This window comes from Musca domestica, unplaced genomic scaffold, assembly GCF_030504385.1.
Source record: "Musca domestica strain aabys unplaced genomic scaffold, Musca_domestica.polishedcontigs.V.1.1 4, whole genome shotgun sequence".
NCBI classification, from domain to species: domain Eukaryota; kingdom Metazoa; phylum Arthropoda; class Insecta; order Diptera; family Muscidae; genus Musca; species Musca domestica.
The window spans coordinates 28,758,596-28,783,268 of NW_026712328.1; the positions used below are offsets into that span (position 1 = coordinate 28,758,596).

General features: G+C 35.2%; 1 protein-coding gene and 1 long non-coding RNA gene across 2 annotated transcripts in view; one reads left to right on the forward strand and one right to left on the reverse strand.

Annotated features, from left to right (window-relative positions):
• The first annotated feature begins 6,878 nt into the window (after nucleotides 1-6,878).
• The window catches only part of LOC101897461 (V-type proton ATPase 116 kDa subunit a 1), a 29,058-nt gene continuing 11,263 nt past the window's right edge, over nucleotides 6,879-24,673 (forward strand). Inside the window, exon 1 of the mRNA XM_005182477.4 lies at nucleotides 6,879-7,037. The gene's annotated coding sequence lies outside the window, so the exon portion shown is untranslated. The remainder of the gene's footprint in view (nucleotides 7,038-24,673) is intronic.
• LOC131804209 (uncharacterized) lies at nucleotides 10,926-11,701 on the reverse strand. The gene is made up of 2 exons (XR_009342960.1): nucleotides 11,620-11,701; nucleotides 10,926-11,553 (listed from the first exon to the last, which is right to left on the reverse strand). It is a non-coding gene; the product is annotated as an uncharacterized LOC131804209 (long non-coding RNA).

Below are 24,673 nucleotides of genomic sequence, written 5' to 3' on the forward strand. Positions count from 1 at the left end.
GATTTTTGATATTGAATATTGGTGATGTAGGTCCACGTTTTGGTATAGCCTCCATATAATGGTACCTTCTTTTTCGGTATTTTGGTGATTTAAGCGACATTATTCATCGGAAATGTTTCAAATTTGGTATTTGAAGTTTGTAATAGGTACTACAGCATATGACAGAAAGTTGACTGCGCAGGTCCACATCTACGCATACAGCTTCCATGTAACGGTACACATCTACGCATACAGCTCCCATATAACGGTACCTCCCTATATTCGGTTTTTGACGATTTTAGCGACATTATTCACCGAAATTGTTTCAAATCTGGTATTTGAAGTTCATAATGGATACTACAGTCTATACCAGAAAATTGTCTGTGCAGGTCCACGTCTACGTATAGCCCTCATATAACGGTACCTTCCGATATTCGGTTTTTGATGATTTTAGCGCATTATTCACCGGAATTGCTTATACAGTCTATACCAGAAAATTGTCTGTGCAGGTCCACGTCTACGTATAGCCCTCATATAACGGTACCTTCCGATATTCGGTTTTTGATGATTTTAGCGCATTATTCACCGGAATTGCTTCAAATTTGGTATTTGAAGTTCGTAATGGATACTACAGCCTATGACAGAAAATTGTCTGTGAAGGTCCACGTCTACGTATACCCCTCATGTAACGGTACCTTCCGATATTCGGTTTTTGATGATTTTAGCGACATTATTTGCCGGAATTGCTTCAAATTTGGTATTTGAAGTTCGTAATGGATACTACAGTCTATGACAGACAATTGTCTGTGCAGGTCTACGTCTGCGTATAGCCCCATATACGTGAACCTCCCTATATTCGGCTTTTAATGATTTTAACGACATTATTCACCGGAATTGTTTAAAATTTTGTATTGGATGTTCGTAATGGATGCTGCAGCCTATGACAGGAGCAATATTGCAAGTTTTAACGAAATCAAATATCTTATTCAGTTTTATTTCTTTTATTTTTGTCAATTTTTATCGTTTCTAGGGGTTCCAGAAGGAGAAGAATTGGACCGATTTTACCCATTTTCGAACTTGATCTGAGTTTGACAAAAATATTAGGATGTGACAAGTTTGGCCCGAACCGCATACTAATTGCGAGAGTTATCGTGCACAACAGCCAGGCATATATTTTCGGTATGCAGCCCTCTTTAGCCATACGGCTACTTTTTGGTTTAGCCCCCACCTAACTGCCAGATTCTTCACGTCTTCGTATATCTCCTATATAACGGTACCTCCCTATATTCGGTTTTTGATGATTTTAGCTACATTATTCACCGAATTTTTTCAAGTTTCGCATTTGAATATTGTAATGGCTTATGACAAAAATTGCCTATGCAGGTCCACATCGTCGTATAGACCCTAATATAACGGCTACATTGGGTATTTTTAAGGTTTTAACAGATTTTTTAAATCTCGTCCCTAATTGTGGAGGGTATTTAAAGTTCAGCCCAGCCGAACTTACAGCTTTTTTACTTGATATTGTTGACATAAAGTCAAGTATTAACTTCCTGTCATAATTTTAAAGTTGGAATAAGGTAGGTGCAGACAAGAAGACCTTGCTGATCTCTCTAATATAGCGATTGGTCGGCCAGTGTTTAGCTATGTCTTGAAAGTGTGGTCTGGGAATTGTAGTGCTACGCAGTGGAGTAGTATTCAGAACTTTCAGAATGTCAGGTCGCCTCCTGACATTTCAACTTTTTTTATTTGAGGAAAGATAAATTGTCTAGAACATACATCCGCTCGTGAACACATGAAGTTGGAAGAACCATTATTCATACGTCATCTGAAAGGTCTTTCATCATACATTCATCAGCTAGAGGCCTGAAGAAGATCTCTTGGACAATAAGACTTCTTTTCTTTCATTTTCTATATGGTCCGCTAAATATTTATATATATACAAGGTGAGATAAAAAAACTGCAACAAAGTCAAATGTCATTTTTTTAATTTTTTTTTCTAATTTTATTGAATGAAAGAAAAAAAATTCGAAAATGGCATCAAATTTTAGAATAAGTTTAGATTTTTCGAATTGGTCACCTTTGGCACGAATTATGGCCTTCAAACGGCCAATGAAACTGTCACACACTGCCCAAATGTTGCTCTGCGGTATTTTGGCCCATTCCCGGCGAAGCGCTTGCTTGAGGTGGTCGACACTTTGGTATTTCTTAATGCCAACCTTGCTTTCCAATATACTCCGGACACAATAGTCCAACCGATTGGTATCCGGAGATTGTGGTGGCCATTGGCGCTGGAAATGAAGCGAGGATCCTCATTTTGTAACCAATCTCGGGTGGCGCGTGCTGAGTGTAATGTTGCTGGGTTCTGTTGGAATGTCCAAGGTGTGCGGTCAAAATGTTTGCGTGCCCAAGGCTTTAATACACCCTCCGGAATATTTTCGCGATAATATTCGGCATTTATTCAGATGCCTCGATCGATTAATACGAGCGGAGAGCGACCATCGGCTGTTATGGCGGCCCACATCACCATGGCCGGCGCTTGAGTTCTGGTGGCCAACAGAAGGTGCACATTTTCAGCTGACCTCTTTTTCAAGTAATCACAATCAGTTTTTTCGTTTACAAACTGCTGGACAACGAATGTTTTCTCATCGGAGAAAACCAAATTCGGCAGTTCACCACTTTCGGCCAAGCGAAGTAACTCTTTAGCTCTTTTGAGTCTATTTTCTTTCTGTTGCGGTGTAAGTTCTTGCACTTTTTGGAATTTCAGTGGCTTTATCCCGAGCTCATTTTTCAATATTTGCCGAATGGAATATTGCCATATATTCAGCTCACGAGCTATTTATCGTCCACTGCGACGCGGGTTTCGATCAAGTCGTTTCTTTACTTTTCGAACCATTTCTGCTGATTTTGCTGTTTTCTTCCGTCCACTTCCTTGACGTCGGGCTACGCTACACGGCAACGAGCAATGGTACGAGACACTAAATATTTATTCAGGTTTAAATGCTGGAGTGCTCTGAGCTGTCACTGGAATAATTTTAACAGCTGTCGGACGAGTAGCTGAGAAATGACAGCAGTCTGAAGTTGGTTGCAGTTTTTTCATCTCACCCTGTATATTACTAACCTCAATGTTTTTTTTGTATTTCATGCTCCACAAAGGCAAACTCTTCCCCAGTAGTCATGAGTTTTATCTAATACCAAGTATGTTAGTGGTGGGGTATGACTTTTATTTATTTTAGTATTCGACAAATATTGACATTTCTTCTTATCTTTCTCCCTCCGCCTCGAAACGTAAGTAATATTTCTTCATTTTTGAAATTTTAATTCGGGGTACTAAATTTTTGTTGTCCATGCGTATATTTTAGCATTAAATTATTACTTGGCCATTATCTTTGGCGGCACGAAGTTTACTTACCGCTTCCCCACCCTTTTGTATGTAAAATATAGTGCATGGAAATTAGCAGTATTAGTACGTTTGCAGGTGTGTGTTGTGTTAATATATTTTTTTACTTGAAGTGCTAAAATATGGCTTATTGTTAAACTTAGATACATATGTATGTAGTAATGTGTTTGCGAAAAGTTAAGATCAGATGATTGCTGTATAAAAAGAGATACATATTCACTGTATAAATGTTTAGATCACTTCTTCGGAATATTTTTAAGGCATAAATACATTATAGTTTACTTCTGGCTTAAAATGAAAAAAAAAAAATGGATTTAAAATTCATTTAACAATGTCCTTTAGAATAAAAGAGATTCAAGTGATAATAAAACCACAAAATATCGGAAGAACATATTTAAAAAAAGCTCTAAAAATATTTAAAAATTTTCAAATGCCGAATGAAGCCATTTAGAAGGTATTCCTTATAAGGAAGAGTTTTAGAAGGTTCCCTTTTACAAAGAATATCTTACCAGATGCCCCAGAAGGGTTTTAATAGAAATAATACTAAAATCAATAATATCTTAGAATAAAATATACCATAAAGACTTTTTTATTGATTCAAAAAATGTTAGAGGATGCGCAGTTGGCCAATCGCTCCACATCAAATCTATCTTTCTTTTATTGCTCATAATTTTTATGTTATTACTAATTTCCTTTTTATACCCTACACCACATAGTGGTAAGGGTATAATGTCTTTGTGCATTTGTTTGTAACATGGAGGAGGAAGCGAGATAGACCCATAGTTACTTTTGAAGATCTCCATAGAATCACTTTCTGAATCTGTCTGTCCGTCCGTCTGTCCATGTATTCTTGTGAACAAAATGCAGGTCGCATTTATTATCCGATTGAGATGAAATTTTGCACAAGCCATTTGTTTGGCCCAAGGACGAACCCTATTGAAATTGGAGATAATCGGTAAAAATTTAGATATAGCTCCCATATATATCTTCGTCCGATTTGCCTTTTATTGTGCACCAAACGTATAATATCAGCCCGAATAGTATGGAATTTTGCACATACAACCAAATTAGGCCTGAAAATAAGTATGCCAAATTTGATCGAAATCGGTTCAGATATAGCTATAGCTCCTATATATATTGTTCATGCGATTTGTTATTTTTGTGCTCCGAAGCCGTAATATGCAGTCTGTCACAACAATATTTGGGGAAATATATCAAATGCAGCTCAGAAATATATTTGCTAAATTTTATCGAGATCGGTTCAGATTTGGATGTAGCTCCCATATATAACTTCGTCCGATTTACTTTTAATTATGCACCAAACGTCTAATATTTGTCCAAATGGGATGGAATTTGGCTCTTACGACCGAATTGAGTCTAGAATCTTGTATGTCAAATTTGGTGAAGATCGGTTCAGATATGGCTATAGCTCCCATATATATTGTTCATCCGATTTGTTGTATTTGTTACCCACAGCCGTAATATGCACTCCGTAACAACGATATTCAAGGAAATATATCAAATACAGCTAAGAAATATCTTTGCCAAATTTTATCGAGATCGGTTCAGATTTGGATATAGCTCCCATATATATATCTTTATCTGATTTCAAATTAATTTTGCACCAAATGGGCAATACAAGTCCGAATTTAAAAGATACAAATGCTTCGGCATATTTAGTACTTTGAACTTTAAATTATAATTATAATCATAGCGTGTATGATTGAATTCTCCCATAAAAACTTTTAATTGTTATTTGGAGCTCTACCAAATTAGCAAAGTGGTGTAGGGTATCATAAAGTCGACCCCGTCCGACTTTAAGACTTTCTTTACTGGTTATTTATAAAACTTGAAAAACTACCTTACTCTCTCGAAAGATTTTGCTGGACAATTCCTGAAGGAAAAGTAACCAAACACACCTATTGTTTACAAGCTCGTTACCGTGATACTGGTAGCCTAGGCCGAGGTCGAGGAATTGGACGGAAGAAAACAACATCAAAACAAAAAAAAAACAACAACATCAGCAGAAATGGTTCGAAAGGTAAAGAAACGACTTGATCGAAACCCGCGTCGCAGTGGCCGAAAAATGGCTCGTGAGCTGAACATATCGCAAAATTCCATTCGCAAATATTGGAAAATGAGCTCGGGGTAAAGCCATTGAAATTCCAAAAAGTTCAAGAACTTACACTGCAACAGAAAGAAAATAGACTCAAAAGAGCTAAAGAGTTGCTTCGCTTGGCCGAAAGTGCTGAACTGCCGAATTTGGTTTTCTCCGATGAGAAAACATTCGTTGTCCAGCAGTTTGTAAACAAACAAATTGATCGTGTTTACTTGCCAAAGAGGTCAGCTGAAAATGTGTGCCTTTGGTTGGCCACCAGAACTCAAGCGCCGACCATGGTGATGGTGTGGGCCGCCATAATAGCCGATGGTCGCCCTTCGCTCGTATTAATCGACCGTGGCATCAGAATAAATGCCGAATATTATCGCGAAAATATTCTGGAGGGTGCATAAAAGCCTTGGGCACGCAAACATTTTGGCCGCAGACCTTGGACATTCCAAAGGACTTAGCACGCGCCACCCCAGAATGGTTATAAAATGAGGTTCCTTGCTTCGTTTCCAGCGCACAATGGCCACCACAATCTCCGGATACCAATCCGTTGGACTATTGTGTCTAGAGTGTTTTGGAAAGCAAGGTTGGCACAAAAAAAAAATATCAAAGTGTCGATCACCTCAAGCAAGCGTTTCGCCGGGAATGGGCCAAAATACCGCAGAGTATGGATTTATTTGAAGTATGCATTATGGATATGACAATTTTAATCTAAATCCATTGGAATAACCCATTTATATGTAAACGTACTGTGATTTAAGACAATTTGTCTTGTGTAAACGTCGGGTTTGGATTCTATTTTATAGACATTTCGGAACTACAAGAATGTAATATTTTTTACTACGATAACAGATTTTTCCTTTATGACATCCAAAAAATTTCAAAACTATTCTTGCAGGTTCTTGAACATAGCAATTGCTTAAAATAATTTTGAATTTGAGATCAAATGGCGCCTAGATGTCTGACACATCTGATGGACATTCACCTGCAATTATAAACATATCACCTTTTTTTTTAACTCTAATCAATCATTATTTTCGTTATGGGGCCAATAAACAATGATTAACTTTTTTATAAACCTCAAAATGAATAAAACGAATAAATTTTTGATTGATGGATCGATTCAGATTCTATTTAGTCACTTGGAATAAGAAAAAAGCAACACAATTCTATTCCAATTGGGTCATTTACACATCATGTATTTGGTGTTAGTAAGAGAATTGTTTGTAATGATGATAAAGAGAGAGAGACACACATAAGAGAGTACTATGACGAACAAAGAAGAGTAAGCTCCCCTTTTTATAATTTTCAATGAAAATAAGAGTGTGTTGGTGCCAACTGACAGACGCTGCTGCTTTGGTGGGGCTAGCCGCTTGCTAGTATGGTTGGTGATAAGACTTGCTAAATACTAAAAATGTTCAATAAAAACAGACGAGTGCTTTCTACCGACGAGGCAGGTTCTGAACGCTCTTCACATTTTTTTTTTTAATTATCGTCGGTTAAACGTGTGTTGGGAATATCATTAACGGAATAAATTTGTTAAAGGCAAACGTAAGTAATCAGTAAATTAAAGGTTCAATAAATAAAAACACACATACAAATTTGTAGAAAAAAAAAAGAAGTAAAAAAGGAACTTCAAATTAAAAAGCGGTGGATGACAAGTGATATTATTGATAATGTTTAGATTTCTTGCTTTAAAAAATGGCTAACAACAAAATGCTCTGCATCAACTGGGAGAGGAGGGATATGTAATGACGATGAATTGAAACAAGTGTTTCATCGTGTTTCGGTTTGAATAATATTCCTGTTTCAATGAATATCAGTCGTGTTTTTTTTTGCATAAATCACTGAAAGCAAACAAAGTGTGTGAAATGGTTTTCTTATATTCGAAAAAAATCGCAGAAGAAAAACAGCAACAACTGCCAACAAGTTATTCAAGGTGATTGCCAAAAAATGAAAAAAAAAAAAAAACAAAATCAAAGAGAAAAATAAAAATACTACCAGACAGTGGTGGATCGTGGTCGTTACCGTTGTCATAGTTGTTGTTGGTTTTGCTGTGCAAAATTAAAACATTTTCCGACACAAAAACAAATATCAATTTAAAAATACATATAAAAACAAAAATCTCAGACAACAAGAACACCAACCAACAGCAAATAAGTACAAATCATCTAAAGTAAAACAATAAGAAAAAAAAAAACAAAACAACAATAGGTGTGTCTGGTTACCCTAAAATTTGTAACAATTGTTACAAATTGTTACTGGAAGTCGTCTGTTAACCCGAAAGTTCTGCAAAAGAGAGGGGTTGGAGAGAGAAATTTTGACAGTTCTTTCAGTGAGAGTTTGCAAATTCTTGCTGGACAAATTTCTTCTTGCAATCTCTTGCAACTCTTCTTCTTCTCATTCATCGACATTCAATCAGATGTTTTCTATTGTTTATTTATTTCCTTTTGTGTTTTTAATTTGAAAATATTATTTTGGAATTAACAAGACTAATTGCTTTTGGAGAACAACTTTACAAAATGTGAAAAACATAAATATTAATATGTAATAAGAAAATAAAAGACTATTTCCAACATTTTTATTTAAAAAACTTGTAAAATTAGTATTGGATCCTTTGTTTTAATTCTCCTTATGAGGGACAAATTGGTTTGTTTTGACAAATCAGCTGATTAGTTTCAAGCTTCTGCAGGAATACCGTCTGTTTACTTTTCGCATTTTCCTTGCAAAAGAGAATAAAACTATCTTTTCTCTCAGAAAGAAGTTGCTGGACAATTCCTGCTGGAAAAGTAACCAGACACACCTAATGAAGTGCCAAAATGTTTTTGAGGGGAAGGCATGTGTTTTAGATGCAAACGAAACGAAAAATGCCAAGTGAAAATGTCTTAAAGTGAAAAAAATGTCCACCAAGTCCTTAAATATACCTAAATATGTGACAATCAAGGTGTTCTCATATCGAAAATGGGTTAATCGCAACAAAATGTGGTTGATCTCTAAAAAAATCGTAAAAGTTTTCTTAGCCTTAATTTTAAAGGTGGGAATACATAAAGCGCTTATCTGGCTGGTTTCTTCGGAAATGAACAAAAGAGCCTAAAGCCAAAATCGAACTAAGTCAACCTAAAACTACTTTGTTCATGTACGAAGAAGCCAGCCGATGACTTAGGCCAGCTAAATATACGTTTTATGTATTTCCACCCTAAGGCTTTAAAAAGTTTGACTCGTTCTAAATTTTTTGTAGGGATATCCTTTGAAGATATGTAAAATAAAAAAAAAAATGTTTGGAAATTTGTTGTGTACACTAAAACTGAAACTTTTAATGTTTTAGAGGCAAGATGGAGTTTATTAAAAATGTATTTTTATAGATTATAGTTTAGATGTTTTGTAATGATTTTCAATTATTTATTAATTAATTTCAAAAAAAATCTGTTAAAAATTCTATTAAAATCTCAAAAAATACCGAATGTAGCCTTTATATTAGGGTCTATACGACGACCTGACCAACGACTAGAACGGGGACCTGCACAGACAATTTTCTGTCATAGGCTGTAATATCCATTACGAACCTCAAATACCAAATTTTAAACGGTGAATAATGTCGCTTAAATCACCAAAATGCCGAATATCGGGAGGTACCATTATATGGAGCTTCGTGGACCTACATGGCCCATTTTACATATCAAATGTCCTGCAGACATAATATACATTTGAGCAATGCATATTTCGAGGTGTTACAAACGGAATGACAAACTTATATCCTCCATACTATGGTGGGGGGGTATAACAAACTCTGCTAATTTTTTTATTTTCGCTTTAGACACGTGATATTGAAGCAACGCTTATGAGCTAACACTTCCAAGCAAGTCATATGATCTTTGTCGTTTTCTGTCTACGTTGTCTAGACAAGTATCATTTGGCTTAAACCCGAGGAAGCTGACTTTCGGTTTTGTTTTTTTTTTTTTTATTATTAAATACGAAGTTTTCATTTGTGTATTTTTTTCCTTTGAATATCTCGCATTGCGTTTCGAATTTCACGACACCGCATTCACTGCATCATCACTTTGATGTTTTTGTTGTGTGTGTGCATTTCCAATCGAACGAAAATTAACTGCAAATATAAAATGAAAAAAACAGAAGAAAACAAATCAAAGCCAGACAACAAAAATAAACAACATGTTTTTGTTGTTGAAATCAAAATTCCAGCTATTTCAGCATTACGGCATAAGATGTTCGGGGGTTTTTGTGTTTTTTTTTTCATTGGTTTTGTGTTGCGTTAAAAGCAAACAACACTCCCTTCAACAACACAACGTCCATCCAGCACAGTGGTAGTTGTATTAGTATCGGGACCCAACTGTAGTGCACCCCATTCCTCCCTGTCAGTTAGTAGATTGCTGTTTCCACTCCACACCCAGAGTCAAGTTTAAAAGCTCACTCGTTGGTTCGGTTCTCTCGACATAACACGGCGTGTGTTGAGTAATTACGACCAAGCCTTTCTAAGTGTTGCTAATACAGCTGTTTTACACAAATGGTTCCAATTTAAATACAAGAAAGAAATTGGTTTTTGTGACTTTCTGAATGAGAATGAGAATCTTGTTGCTTCCAATTCCATAAATAGTCTACATTTTAGAATATATAGTAGGTATACAGGGTGAGATAAAAAAAACTGCAACAAAGTCAAACGCCATAATTTTACATTTTTTTTTAAATTTATTGAATGCAAGCAAAAAATGTCGGAAATAGCATCAAATTTTAGAATAAGTTTAGATTTGTTCGAATTGGTCGCCTTTGGCACGAATTATGGCCTTCAAACGGTCAATGAAACCGTCAAACGCTGCCCGAATGTTGCTCTACGGTATTGTGGCGCATTTCCGGCGAAGCGCTTGCTTGAGGTGATCTACACTTTGGCATTTTTTTGTGTCAACTTTGCTTTCCGAAATACTCCAGAAACAATAGACCAACGGATTGGTATCCGCAGAGATTGAAGCGAGAAACTCTTTTTGTAACCATTCTTGGGTGGCACGTGCTGAGTCCTGTTGGAATGTCTACGGTCTGCGGCCAAAATGTTTGCGTGTCCAAGGCTTTAATACACCCTCCACCTGGCGGTCCACACCATCACCATGGCTGGCGTTTGAGTTCACATTTGCACATTCACAGGTGCACCTTTTCAACTGACCTCTTTGGCAAGTAAACACGTTTGTTTGTTTACAAACTGCTGGACGACGAATATTTTTCTCATCGGAGAAAACTAAATTCGGCAGTTCACCACTTTCGGCCAAGCGAAGCAACTCTTTAGCTCTTTTGAGTCTATTAATTTCCTGTTGTGGTGTAAGTTCTTGCACTTTTTGGAATTTCAATGGTTTTACCCCGAGCTCATTTTTTAATATTTGTCGAATGGAACATTGGGATATGTTCAGCTTACGAGCCATTATTCGGCCACTGCGACGCGGGTTTCGATTAAGTCGCTTCTTTACTTTTCGAACCATTTCTGCTGATGTTGCTGTTTTCTTCCGTCCACTTCCTTGACGTCGGGCTACGCTACCAGCATCACGGTAACGAGCGATGGTACGAGACACAAAAGATTTATTAACGTTGAAAGTGCTCTAACTTTAGCCACTTGTTGTTTTCTAGCCAAATATAAAGAAAACACAATATCACGCTTGAATTCCATCACGAATAACTTTTTTTCTGAAAAATGTTCACCAAAATGCTTTTGTACGCTTGTAAACAAATATAATTAGATGTCACTGAAATAATTTTAACCGCTGTCGGACGAGTGGCTTGGAAACAACAGCAGTCTGAAGTGGGTTGCAGTTTTTTCATCTCACCCTGTATATGTTTAAATTTTATTACCAACAAATATCCATTGTCAATTAAATTTAACAAAATTTAAAAATCAAGATAAAATCAATTTTCTGAATGAAGCTTGCCCTCAAAGGCCGCGAATATTTAATTTGTGGAATTAGTTATTGGATTCAAACATCTAAACGTGAGGAAAAATCGCCATTGTAATTCTTGTGACTTGTATAAACGTCATATTTATGCCTTGGCAAATCCCTTAAGTTGACATCACCTTAAATCACAACAAAATAGCCGTTATCTCCCACAATCATCATTGAGTATGACCGTTGTTTTTTACTCTTGTTGTTTTAATTCATTAACTTGAGGTTTCTCGTCATTCCAGGGTTTTGTCTTTTTTTTGTTGGTTGTTTACTCAACACGCACACCAATCAACCATAAAATATGAATGTTTTTTTTTGGGGGGGCTTTAACTTCTCACTGTTGCTGTTTTCTCCCCACCACATTCGTTGTTTGTTTTAAGCACGAGTTTAGTTAAATATTGACTTTTGGCAATAACGATTTGGCGATCATGTGATTTGCAAAACAAAAAACAACTAAAATGCAAAGCTTAAATCAAACATCAACAAATCAACGTTCATAACAGAAGTTCTATGGTTCTCAGTCGTTGATCTCTCTCTCTCTCTCTCTCTCTCTCCCTCGCAGAGGTGAATCTCTTTGAGAAAGATGACTCGTTATAATAACGTAATAAATTTTTACTATTATTTACTGAAACTCGTTTTTAATTTGTTTGATGAGAACTGAATGTGTGTGTGAGAGACAGACAAGACAGTCAGTCAGTCAGTTGTGAATAAAGCCCCAAAGGGGTCATGTGATTTTGTTTGCTTCCAAATAGCCGTATCAAAAAAAGTTAAAATAATTCTAAACAAATTCTCGTGGAAATAAAGGTAAAAATACCTATCAGCTACTAATAAATTTAAAGTTAAAATGGAGGCTTAACATGTCAACGTAGTAATAAAAATCCACCAGTCAGTTGGTGTTAACGTAAATTTTTATCAGTTAAAATAATATTAGTGAACGACGAGTTTTTCCCATTAGAACTATTGTGGCTGGAAGAAGTGACTAAACAAAACAAAAGTTATGGGAATATTTCTGAATGAAACCCCGAAAGTGATTTCTAAAGAGATCTCCATTCCATGTTTATTTTCAAAATTAATGAAAATCAAGAATTTGAAAAGCATACAAGGCGTGGATCGTCATGCAGAAGTTGGCTCTCAGTTTTTTGTTTTGAATTTCGAAATTTATTTTACTAATTAAATGCCTACCCAAATAAATGTATGCGGGTCCAATGTCTTAATATGTATTGATTTTTCAGATAATTTCTCCACACATATTTACACTGTAATTAACTTTGCTGGTAAAGTCAACAGCGAGCAAAGGAAAACCCATCTATCTATCCATTGCGTGCCAGACACTATGATTGATATGTTATGTGACTTGCCGCAGTAGCTGTCATTTGTCATCATAAATGACAATTATTTGGAAATTTTTCCCCACTTAAGGGGAGATTATTACCGTGTCCAAGTACTTTTTTTTAATGGGAAAAAAAACAAGAATCTGTCAAAATCGCTCTGAGAGACCCATATAGTTTACCCAGAAATTCTGAATCAGAATGTAAATAAACGAAAAACTAGTAGATATTACTAAACTGAAACAATCAATTTATAAGTCAATCGAAGGTAGATCAAAAATGGAAGATGTAGATTTTTATGCCCTCAGTCATATGGCTACAGAGGGTATATATCATTTGATCTGTCTGTTTGTCTTTCTGGCTGGCTGGTGCGCACGTTAACTCTCGAAGGGAGTATCCGATTTGGTCCAAACTTGGTAAATCGTAATATTTTTGTCAAACTTAGATCGAGTTAGGAAATGGGCAATATCGGTCCACTGCTTCTGGCACTTCCCCCACAAAAGGCCGAAATTTTCTAAAAATATATTTTGTACCAAATCCGTTTCAACACATTTGGAGTTGATCTAGCGATGTCCGTCCATCCGACTGATTGTCTTTCTGGCTGGCTGGTGCGCACGATAACTCTCGAAGGGAGTATCCGATTTGGTCCAAACTTGTTACATCGTAATATTTTTCTCAAACTTGGATCGAGTTCGGAGATGCGCAATATCGGAGCACTGCTTCTGGTACCTCCCCCACAAAAGGCTGAAATTTTCAAAAAATATATTTTCTGCATAGAAAGAGAAACGGTAGTCCGATTTTGTTCCAACTTTGCAAATCCTAATATTTACGCTAGAGCTACGTTGGGTGGACAATATAAGTCTACTCCATCAAGTACCTCCCCCACACAGAGTTAACATTTTGAATAATTACATCTCTTATAAAATGTGATGTATGTGTCCGATTTTCTTCAAATTTCACACATCCCAATGCTTTATATTAACAAAAGCTCTGCTGTTAAAATGGAAGATATCGGCTCACTCCTTCTGGTAGCTTCCCCACAAAGAGTCGAAATTTTCAAAAAAAAAAAATCTGCAGAGAAAGAGAAGCAATAGTCCAATTTTGCTCCAACTTTGCAAATCCAAATATTTGCGCCAGTTCTAGGTCAGGTGCAAAAATGATATCGGTCTACTCCATCAAGTATCTCCCCCACAAAGGGTCAAATTTTTGAATATTCATAAAACTCATAAAAGACAAAATTAACATTCGATTCCGTTCAGAATTAGCACATCGCAATATTTCCATGAACGTAAGATTATTTATAAAGATGGTAGAGATCGGACCATTCATTCTGGTAACTCCCCCACAAAGGGTTAACATTTGAATAACCAAAACTATTATAAAATCCGTAATAAGCTTCCGGCTCTATTTATATATCACGCGTCCCATTATTTCCACTAACACAAGGTCCGCTGTGAACATGGGATATTTCGGTCCACTACACTTCCCCACAAAGGGTTAACGTTTTGAATATCCATGAATGCGAAATTAACATCTGATTTCATTCAGACTTGGCACATCTCATTATTTTTATCGACACGAGATCTAATATAAAGATGGTAGAGCTCGGACCATTCCTTCTGGTACCTCACCATCAAAGGGTCAAGGTTTTGAATAACCAAAACGATTTTGAAATACGAAATAAGCATCCGATTCTCTTAAATTTGCACACATCCCATTATTTCTACATTTTCTATAGATTATCACATATCTCATATAAAGTGAAGGAAGTAGACGATATAGTCCAAACCTGGCAAGTCGCAATATTTATATCATATTTATTTAGATCCGATACGAAATGGACATTATTGGCCTATTCCTTCTGCACCTACTCCATAGAGGATCAACAATTTGAATAATCATAATAGAAGTCAAAATATATTGTAATAATCGAACATTGGCTGAGGCTACAGATCTGTCGGCAAAACTTACTGATATTTTTTAACTTGTTACTTGAATGAACACTTATATTTTAAAATCAATTTTCTCTATATTAGGGGTTTGATACATATTTTTTCTATTTGTTCTCATGCGGATTTATCTTCATACGCAAGGTAGTCCACCATATCTATTAAACCTAGTGGATTAACTTTCAATATTGTAAAACCACTGTTACGTAATACTGTTACGTTATACTAAACACCAGGGAAAAATCGAGTACCGTGCGACTTAATTACTGACAACACTGACACATTTCCCTAATTAGAGACGAGAGCAATTTTGACAGTTATGTTAGTGAGAGTTTGCAAATGCTTACTGGAATTTATTTCTTTTATATTTGTAAAATATTATTTATATTTTCCTTTGAAAATATGGCGTTTTTCATTTGTTAACTAATTTCTCATATAAGGAATGTCTTCTTTCATAACTTCGTTTTTTATTTTGTATTCATTAACATTTCTTATCACAACTCGCCCACACTCCAATAAGGGACTTTTTTTTGTGGGGGAAGTGTCAAATCTAATACACCCAAAAAAAATAAATGAAAATTGAAAACCAACTTTAAATCCTGATAATATATGATTCTTTTACTGGTGAAAAGAAAGATTTCCGACAATATACAACCCATAACCCATAATGGCTTATCTGGTTTAAAATTCTCTCTGATTAAAAAGTGGGTATCATTTCTTTTTTTTTCCGCATACCCTTTTCCAATTTTGATTTTGACGTGAACCACAATTCTACATTTTTTTCTTGTTTAGATTTTTATTCAAGATATGACTGGATTGAATTATATATTGAAGTGGTGGTAATGCGAATGGACTTTCCGGCCATAGTTTATCATCGAAGTGGGCCTTTCTAATGAATTTGTTGTTACTTTTTTCTTTTTAATAAAAAGTGATTTATAACCACTTATTGATTGATTTCATAGTAAACAAACTTGAGTTATTGTTTTTCTTGTAATTTCGAAAGGTTTTTGTTTTTGGGGTACGGGGAAAAAGTTCATTTTGATCATATTACGAAATTTTAAAAAAAATATTTCATTGAAAATTTCTGAAAACTCTCAACTTGAATTTCTTTCCAATTAAAACACTTCTATGCCAGTTCATTTTTTCAAACAAAATTTTAATTAATATAAATTTACCGCATATGCGATCGTTCTATCAAGGGTTACACATTTTATCATTTATTCCTCAACAACACACTTCCCCCCTCCCCAACCCACAGAAATAATAACAATCAACTTCATTGAAAAAAAAAAAAAAAATAGAACTAGAATCCAAAACATTGAACGAAAACGAATAGTACAAGTGATACGTTTGCTTGCTCGCCTGTCTCAATTGAAATGGAATTTTTATTGAAGTTTTATGTGCGTATGAGCGTTGTAGTCGTTGGCGTCGAACATACACAAACAAACAAACAAAACGAGTACACAGAATGACAAATTAATTTTATTATTTTAAAATACTGTTTCGTGCGCTTTTGTTATTGAGGTTCATAGACAATGTTATAGGATAGTAATTGGTGATGGCAAATGAAATGAAACCCGAGACGAACACTCGAGGAAAATTGTTAGTTCAAAACGACACCTAGAGGAAGTTACCTAAAACATACGGGGCTTTTATTGGACGGTGGGTAAGATCTTCTACAGGTGAGATAAAAAAAAACTGCAACAAAGTCGAACGCCATAATTTTTAAATTTAATTGAATGATAGCAAAAAATGTCGGAAATAGCATCAACATTTAGAATACGTTTAGATTTGTTCTAATTGGTCACCTTTGGCACGAATTATGGCCTTCAAACGGCCAATGAAACCGTCACACGCTGCCTGAATGTTTTGGAGCATTCACGGCGAAACGCTTGCTTGATGTGATCGACACTTTGACATTTCTTAGCGCCAACTTTGCTTTTCAAAATTTTCCAGAAGCAATAGTCCAGCGGATTGGTATACGGAGATTTAGGTGGCCATTGTGCGCTGAAAATGAAGCGAGGAATATCATTATGTAAGCATTCTTGGATGGCGCGTGCTGAACGTTTTCATTGGCCGTTTCATGCCAAAGATGACCAATTCGAACAAATCTAAACTTATTCTAAGTTTTAATGCCATTTCCGACATTTTTTATTTCATTCAATAAAATTTAAAAAAAAAAAAATGTAAAAATTCTAACTTTTGACTTTGTTGCATTTTTCTATCTCACTCTGTATTGTACATACATATATTTCTAGCTATCGATAAATGTATGTATGTTCGCATACAATTTTTGCGTATTTTTAAGTTCACCTTTTAAAACAAAACCTCACACTAAATACACCTTTACGCAACAACCTTGAAGGTTGTAAAACATTTCCTGTTTCGATGCCATCGATCGCAACAATACTAATAACTACAACAACAAAATTCACGAATTAATGTATATTAATAAATATAATTATTATTCCATGCATGTTTGTGTTCGTGTGTATCACATTTTGTGTGAAATAAAACAAATTATAATCATTGTCAACCAACATACCCCGCCAGCACCCAACGCGACGAAACAAAAAATGCTACTATCAACTAAAATTAAAAATAAAACTTCACACAAACATTGTGACATCAATGAATGTACTTTACAATTGTATGTAGATGTGTATTAATGTTTAACAAATTATTATTATTTATAACAATCTTGAATGGTTCTTTGCGCCACAGCCAGAAGAAAATGTAATCTTTAACGGGAATTATTTTGCCATCATTCTGTCATTGGAAAATAGATTTGCCGTGTTCCAATACGCTGGTAATATGATAAAATAGGTAAAAAGGATAAAAAATGACAGCAGTCTGAAGTTGGTTGCAGTTTTTTCATCTCACCTCACTCACTTTCTCACTTTTTGGCAACAAAAAATTACTGCTTCTTCAAAATTATTCTAAAAAAAAATCTTTCTCAAAATAAAATAAAAAAACAGATAATTGACAACTTGCAATAAATCTGACTATGGAAAAAAAATTACCTATATAATGTCGTCCAGTAGGCACATCTGGTAGCTAAAGGTGAGAATACATAAAAGGCGTTTGTGACTGACTTAAGTCATAGGCAGGCTTCTTCGGAAAAGAATCAAAGAGCGTAGGTCCAAAAACGAACTAAGTCAACCTAAAGCCCTTTTGTTCAAAGACCTAAAATGGTAAAGACTAGACAAAATGCATTTTGAGCAAATGGTTTGTGAATGGTAGAAGAATATAGGTAGACGCGTCGACACAGCTGCTTGGACAATGAACTGTCAAACCAATTTTGGAATTAAAAATGTTGAATTAAAATATATTTAAATTTGTAAAAATGGTTGAAAAACGCGAATTATAATAGCCTCCGAATGACGTAGTATAAGAAAGCATATAAAAATCTACTTATATTTGAAAAACATTTACATTTTTTTTGACATATCAATGCTCCCAAGCGTTGATGCATCTACCTGTATTCTTCTGCCATGGGTTTGTGTCTATACTATCTAGATAACAGCTCATGACAGGACTATGTTAATATAAAAAACACATTTATAAAAAAAATGACAAACAAAAGTTTGAAAAATCAAAAAATTGGGTTTCAAAATTATATTCCATAGACTTTTCCAATAAATTGTATATTGCCTAAGCGGTTTAAATCGCATAACATTGCTAACTATGTTGTTACGATATCATAACAACAGAGGCATTTTCACAGGGTTGCCATATCTTGACTCTGTCTTGTCCCATCTTTATACTTCTATGTCTTTGTTTTGTTCCTCTTCCAAGAAACCAGGCGATGACTTAAGCCAGTCATCACAATGAACTGTCAAACCAATTGTGAAATTGAAAATATTGAAATTAAAAATAGTTAAAAAACGCGAGTTATAATAACCTCCGAGTGGCGTCGTATAAGAAAACACATAAAAATCTACTTATATTTGAAAGAACATAAAACATTTTTTGACATATCACCGTTCCCAAGCGCTAATGCATCTACCTGTATTCTTCTACCATGCCAGTCATAAAAGCCTTTAATGTAAACAGAAAACAGTTGTTTCGAATAATAAATGTATTACACTTTTTGTTGTAACGAAAATTGAATCAAATTTGCAATGAAAAATAATTATTTCGTAAAAAATAATTAAATTACTACTTGAAATTTGTAAACATTTTTGAACAGCTGTTTTTCAATCAGTTGATGATAATGTATACTTTTTACTGAGCAAATTTTTCCAATAGGAATTTGCAAACTCTCAGTAACTCAACTGCTTACTTTCCTCGCTCTCAGCAAGTGCAGTAAACTTGCTACCAAGGTAGATGTAAGAGGTAATCGCATCAGCCCAGCTGACGGCACCATTAAATGTCAAAACAAATTGTTGTAATGAAGAATTCGCCCTAAATGAATGCAAAAACAAATTTGTTTATGTTGTCTTCCCTAAAAGTACCTTTTTATAATATTTCAAATAATTTAAGAGCAAGTTTAGAGTGAAACTAATAAAAAAGTAAAAGAAAATGAAGGAAGGAGGTTAGAATGGAGTGCAGCTTTAAGAATTAAGTTAGCTTCAACATCTAAGATTCCCAAAGCACATCACGGGAAGTAGTGCAAGAATTCGACTCTTGCCATTCGCAGTTCCGGAAAACTTTCGGTTTAAACCAGTAAAATATAGTCATTATACGTTTCTTGGTTTAAAAAATATCGCAATACTACAATTAATACTTATTTTACTATTATTTGTTTTACAATAAAAACTTTTATTGTGACGTTCGTTTACGACGAGAGGCACACAAAATAAAATGTAAACAAACACCTCGTTTCTGATTGGTTGAAACAAATTTGCCGCAACCTTTAAATGTCAAGGCGAATCTATGTTTTTCGCCTTAGATGCCAATTTTGACATTTGAGGGGACCACAAAAGTTGCTTTGTTGTAGCAATTCGCCGATGCGGTTACCTGTTGCTTGCTACATTATCACGCGCTAAAGATTGCAATACCTCCAATATTGCGTAAATGATAAAAAAACCCTGACATGGCGTTTCTTAATTACTGACTGTCATAAGCCCCCCCTCTTTTATTTGCCTTGTGATGGGGGTTTTATGGTCTGTTTACATTTCATCATCACATGCCTGGTCCCCTTATCTTAAGTCAACATCAAAAGAAGATCAAGAGACAAATAAAAAATGGATCATATGCCTGTCTACCTGACAGTTTGCATACTTCTCCCTTATCTTCGTATCTTCAGAAAGTAATTTAAATTCACATGACTGCCCGAGCTCTATAGAATAGGTTATATAAAGAAAACGGAAACATTTAGGGCCTTGGTGTTAAGTAAAACGACCATGAGGAGATTTATCATAAGTTGTTGTTTTTGCAAACTAAAATCAATAGATATTCACAATATTCACAAGTTTGTATGTGGCAACGAATTTGTTTGTTATTCCATAGTCAGGTGCCTTTTTATATTAACATTCACTTTTTGTGTTTAGATTTTGCCAAAAGCTCTAATTATCATATCTACATGGGTAATTGTTGGGAGATTTTTGCCAGATTTCAATTACATACCACTCACTGGCTGACTGACTGGTTGGTTGGTTGAATTTGTTTACACAACAAATTTGTGCATGCTTTATTTTTTTTTATTCGAAATCCAAACAAGTTTTTAACAACAAAATGTCATTCTGTCATACGAAAAGTCAACAAGTTTTTTTTTTGCGTATTGAAAAAACAAACGTGCTATTATTCAACTTTCAAATAACCAAAAATATTTTGAAATCGCCATGTTCGGGGGGAAAATGTGTACCAATACTTAAGATGTCTCAATTCAGAAATATTTTATATTGGCAGAATAAGAATATCCCAAGAATAGCCATTTCAAAAACGGTTGAGCTTTAACAGTATCATGGAAGGTCTTAAGGTGAAAATATATAAAACATATTTTTTTGAGTAGCTTGAGTCATCGAAAATTACAATGGAGCGTAGGGCCAAAATCGAACTAAGTCAACCTAAAAATTCTTTGTTCTCTATGAAGAAGCCAGCCGATGACTTAAGGGTCGAAATACATAAAACGCATATATGGCTGGCTTAAAGCTGGGAATACATAAAGCGCTTATTTGGTTGGCTTAAGTCATCGGCTGGCTTCTTCGGAAATGAACAAAGGAGACTAGGGCCAAAATCGAACTAGGTCAACCTAAAACTCCTTTGTTCATCTACGAAGAAGCCAGCCGATGACTTAAGCCAGCCAAATATGCGCTTTATGTATTTCCAGCCTAAGTCATCGGCTGGCTTCTTCGTAGATGAACAAAGGAGTTTTAGGTTGACTTAGTTCGATTTTGGGCCCAGGCTCCTGTGTTCATTTGCGAAAAAGCCACCCCATGGCAGAAGAATACAGGTAGATGCATCAACGCTTGGGAGCATTGATATGTCAAAAAAATTTAAATGTTTTTTCAAATATAAGTAGATTTTTATATGTTTTCTTATACTACGTCATTCGGAGGCTATTATAATTCGCGTTTTCAACAATTTTTAAAAATTTAAATAATTTTTTATTCAACATTTTCAATTTCAAAATTGGTTTGACAGTTCATTGTCCCAGCAGCTGTGTCGACGCGTCTACCTATATTCTTCTATCATGAGCCACCCATTTTTCGGCCACTGAGACGCGGGTTTATAGAACGTTTACAGTTCACCAGTGCATTTAAGTTGCATATTTCCATGGTAGAAGGTAGACGCGTCGACACAGCTGCTGGGACAATGAACTGTCAAACCAATTTTGGAATTGAAAATGTTGAATGAAAAATTATTTAAATTGTAAAAACTTTTGAAAAACGCGAATTATAGTAGCCTCCGAATGACGTAGTATAAGAAAACATATAAAAATCTACTTATATTTGAAAAAACATTTAAATTTTTTTTGACATATCAATGCTCCCAAGCGTTGATGCATCTACCTGTATTCTTCTGCCATGCATATTTCATTGCATATCTGTCAACTAAATCCTAAGCGAAGATAAACTCGGCAAAAACATTTCTAATGTGTAACGTACCACAAAGTCACATTTGTTTGTGATATCCTAAATTTGCCTTCAAATTTTTTCCTGTCGTTTTTAGTCAACAGTTATGTTCTTCAATGTGATCAATAAAAATATCGAAAAAAACTACTAAGCACGAACATGTTTAAACAAATTCTTTCTTGTACATACAATTTTCAAAAACAGCTGCGGCGCACATATTTGATAACTTAATTAAGTAATTAAAACAAACAAAAAACCATTTGCAGTTGTTGTTTTCTTCTTTTTTTTTCTGTTCTATTTTCTTGTTCGCTTTTTGTTGCCAATTGAATTGAAAATGGTCAGAGTACAACAGCAGCAGATAATTAGTCAAGAATTCCATTCCAATTGATTATCTTGCAAAACAGTAGGTGTCTATAGATCGAGAAAATGGGAGATGCGATCTATGAGGATTTTTCTGACTTAAAGTACGTTCACACAAGATAGGCTTGTAAATTCTTTACAGAGTGAGATAAAAAAAAATTACAACAAAGTCAAACGCCATAATTTTTACACTCTTTTTGAAAGCAAAAAATGTCGGAAATAGCATCAAATTTTAGAATAATTTTAGATTTGTTCAAATTGGCGTTTGCTTGGGGTGATCAACACTTCGGTATTTTTTAGTTCCAACCTTGCTTTCCAAAATACTCCAGACACAATATGTTGGTTTTTGGTGGCCATTATGCGCTGGAAATGTTACCATTCTTGGATGGCGCGTGCTGAGTCCTGTTGGAATATCCAAGGTCTGTGGTCAAAATGTTTGCGTGCACAAGGCTTTGATACTCCCTTCAGAAAATTTTCGGGATAATATTAGGCATTTATTCTGATGCCAAGGCCGATTAATACGATCGGATCACCATGGCCGGCGCTTGAGTTCTAGTAGCCAACCGAAGGTGCACATTTTCAGCTGTACGCTTGTAAACAATATAATGAGTTGCCACTGGAATAATTTTAACAGTTGTCGGACGAGTGGCTTAGAAATGACAGCAGTCTGAAGTTGGTTGCAGTTTGTTCATCTTACCCTGTATTGCCATATTATCAATATTAAATATGGCAACATGAATTCAGTAAACTTTACGTCAAAATCATGGTAGAAGAATATAGGAAGATGCATCAATGCTTGGGAACATTGATATGTCAAAATATTTTAAGTGCTTTGTCAAAAATAAAATAAACGGTTTGACAGTTCATTGTCCCAGCAGCTGTGTCCATGCGACTACCTGTATTCTTCTACCATGGTCAAAATATAAAGCGAAGATGGCCTGGCCTTTTAGTTATCGGACAGTTCATACTTAAATGAAACTTGTAAAAACGAAAAACGATGTATGTGTCCGACAACAACACTTTTTTTATCTTTCAGAAAGATGTAATAACCGGCCTATGTGTTTCCACCTTTAATTCACATTCGTGCCATTATTAGTTTGATCTTTTACATTAGAATCTGTTTCTGTTGGTGTTCCAGCTTTCAACAAATATGCTGTGTATATTTCCGACTTGTTTACATTTGCGGTGGAGGCCTGGTCGTGATTTTTGTTTTTTTTTTGTTTGGTATTTTCTACGGTTGGCCAATGGGTGTGTGTTTTCCACCCATGTTTTGAGTTTTTCCTAATTTTCCATTCTTTTTTTTTTCATTTATACTAATTTATTGATAAGATATGAGACGAAATTTGCTTTTGGCCAAACAAAGACATGTATTTACCGTGGTTATCTTTTTTCGCATAATTTATATCATTGAAAGTGGGGATATCGCCGACAGTATTGGATGATATAAAAAAAAAAATAACTAATTATAAAACCATGCACCCAAAAATACTTCCATTTTGTGATGGTGGTTGGGGTAGCAGATAAACTACCAAAAATATACGCATTCCTATAAAGATAGCTCTCCGTGAAATGCGTCATAATAAATCCTCAGATAATTAAAAAAAACTTTATGCACAGACAAACATATGAACCATAAACTCATGCGCCGTTAAATGACAATTTAATTGTCGATAAATTCAATGGATAATTCCGAACGAAACAAAAATCGTAAAGATGTAACTACAAATAATTATCATTTGTAAATATTTGCACTGAAATGTGCCAACAAATTGTGTGTCATAACAGTGAGAACAATTCAATGGAAGGATGAATCACCAAAGATCGTATAGTCATGGGCCTTTATTTACAACTAACTTGTGGTTTGTTTGAAATAAGGCGAGAAAATTGTTTGACAGTGAAGTTTTTAATATATCGAACTAGAAGGAGTTCATCTAGTCAATAGCATGTCATACAGGGTGAGATGCAAAAACTGCAACCAACTTCAGACTGCTGTCAGTTCTAAGCCACTCGTCCGACAGCTGTTAAAATTATTCCAGTGACAGCTCATTATGTTGTTTACAAGCATACAAAAGTATTTTGGTGCGAATTTTCCACACAAAAAAGTTATTCGTGGTGGAATTCAAGCGTGATAGTTAGATTTATTTATATTTGGCTGGAAAATCGCAAGTGGCTATCGTTAGAGCACTCCAGCATTTAAATGTGAATAAATATTTTGTGTCTTGTACCTTCGCTAGTTACAGCAACATCAGCAGGAACGGTTCGAAAAGTAAAGAAGCGACTTAATCGCTAACCCGCGTCGCAGTGGCCGAAAAATGGCTAGTGAGCTGAACATATCGCAATATTCTATTCGGCAAATATTAAAAATGAGCTCGGGGAAAAACCATTAAAATTCCAAAAAGTGCAAGAACTTACACCGCAGCAGAAAGAAAATACATTCAAAAGAGCTAAACAGTTGCTTCGCTTGGCCGAAAGTGGTGAACTGCTGAATTTGGTTTTCTCCGATGAGAAAACAGTTTGTAAACAAACAAAATGAACGTGTTTACTTGCCAAAGAGGTCAGCTGAAAATGTGCACTTTCGGTTGGCCACCAGAACAC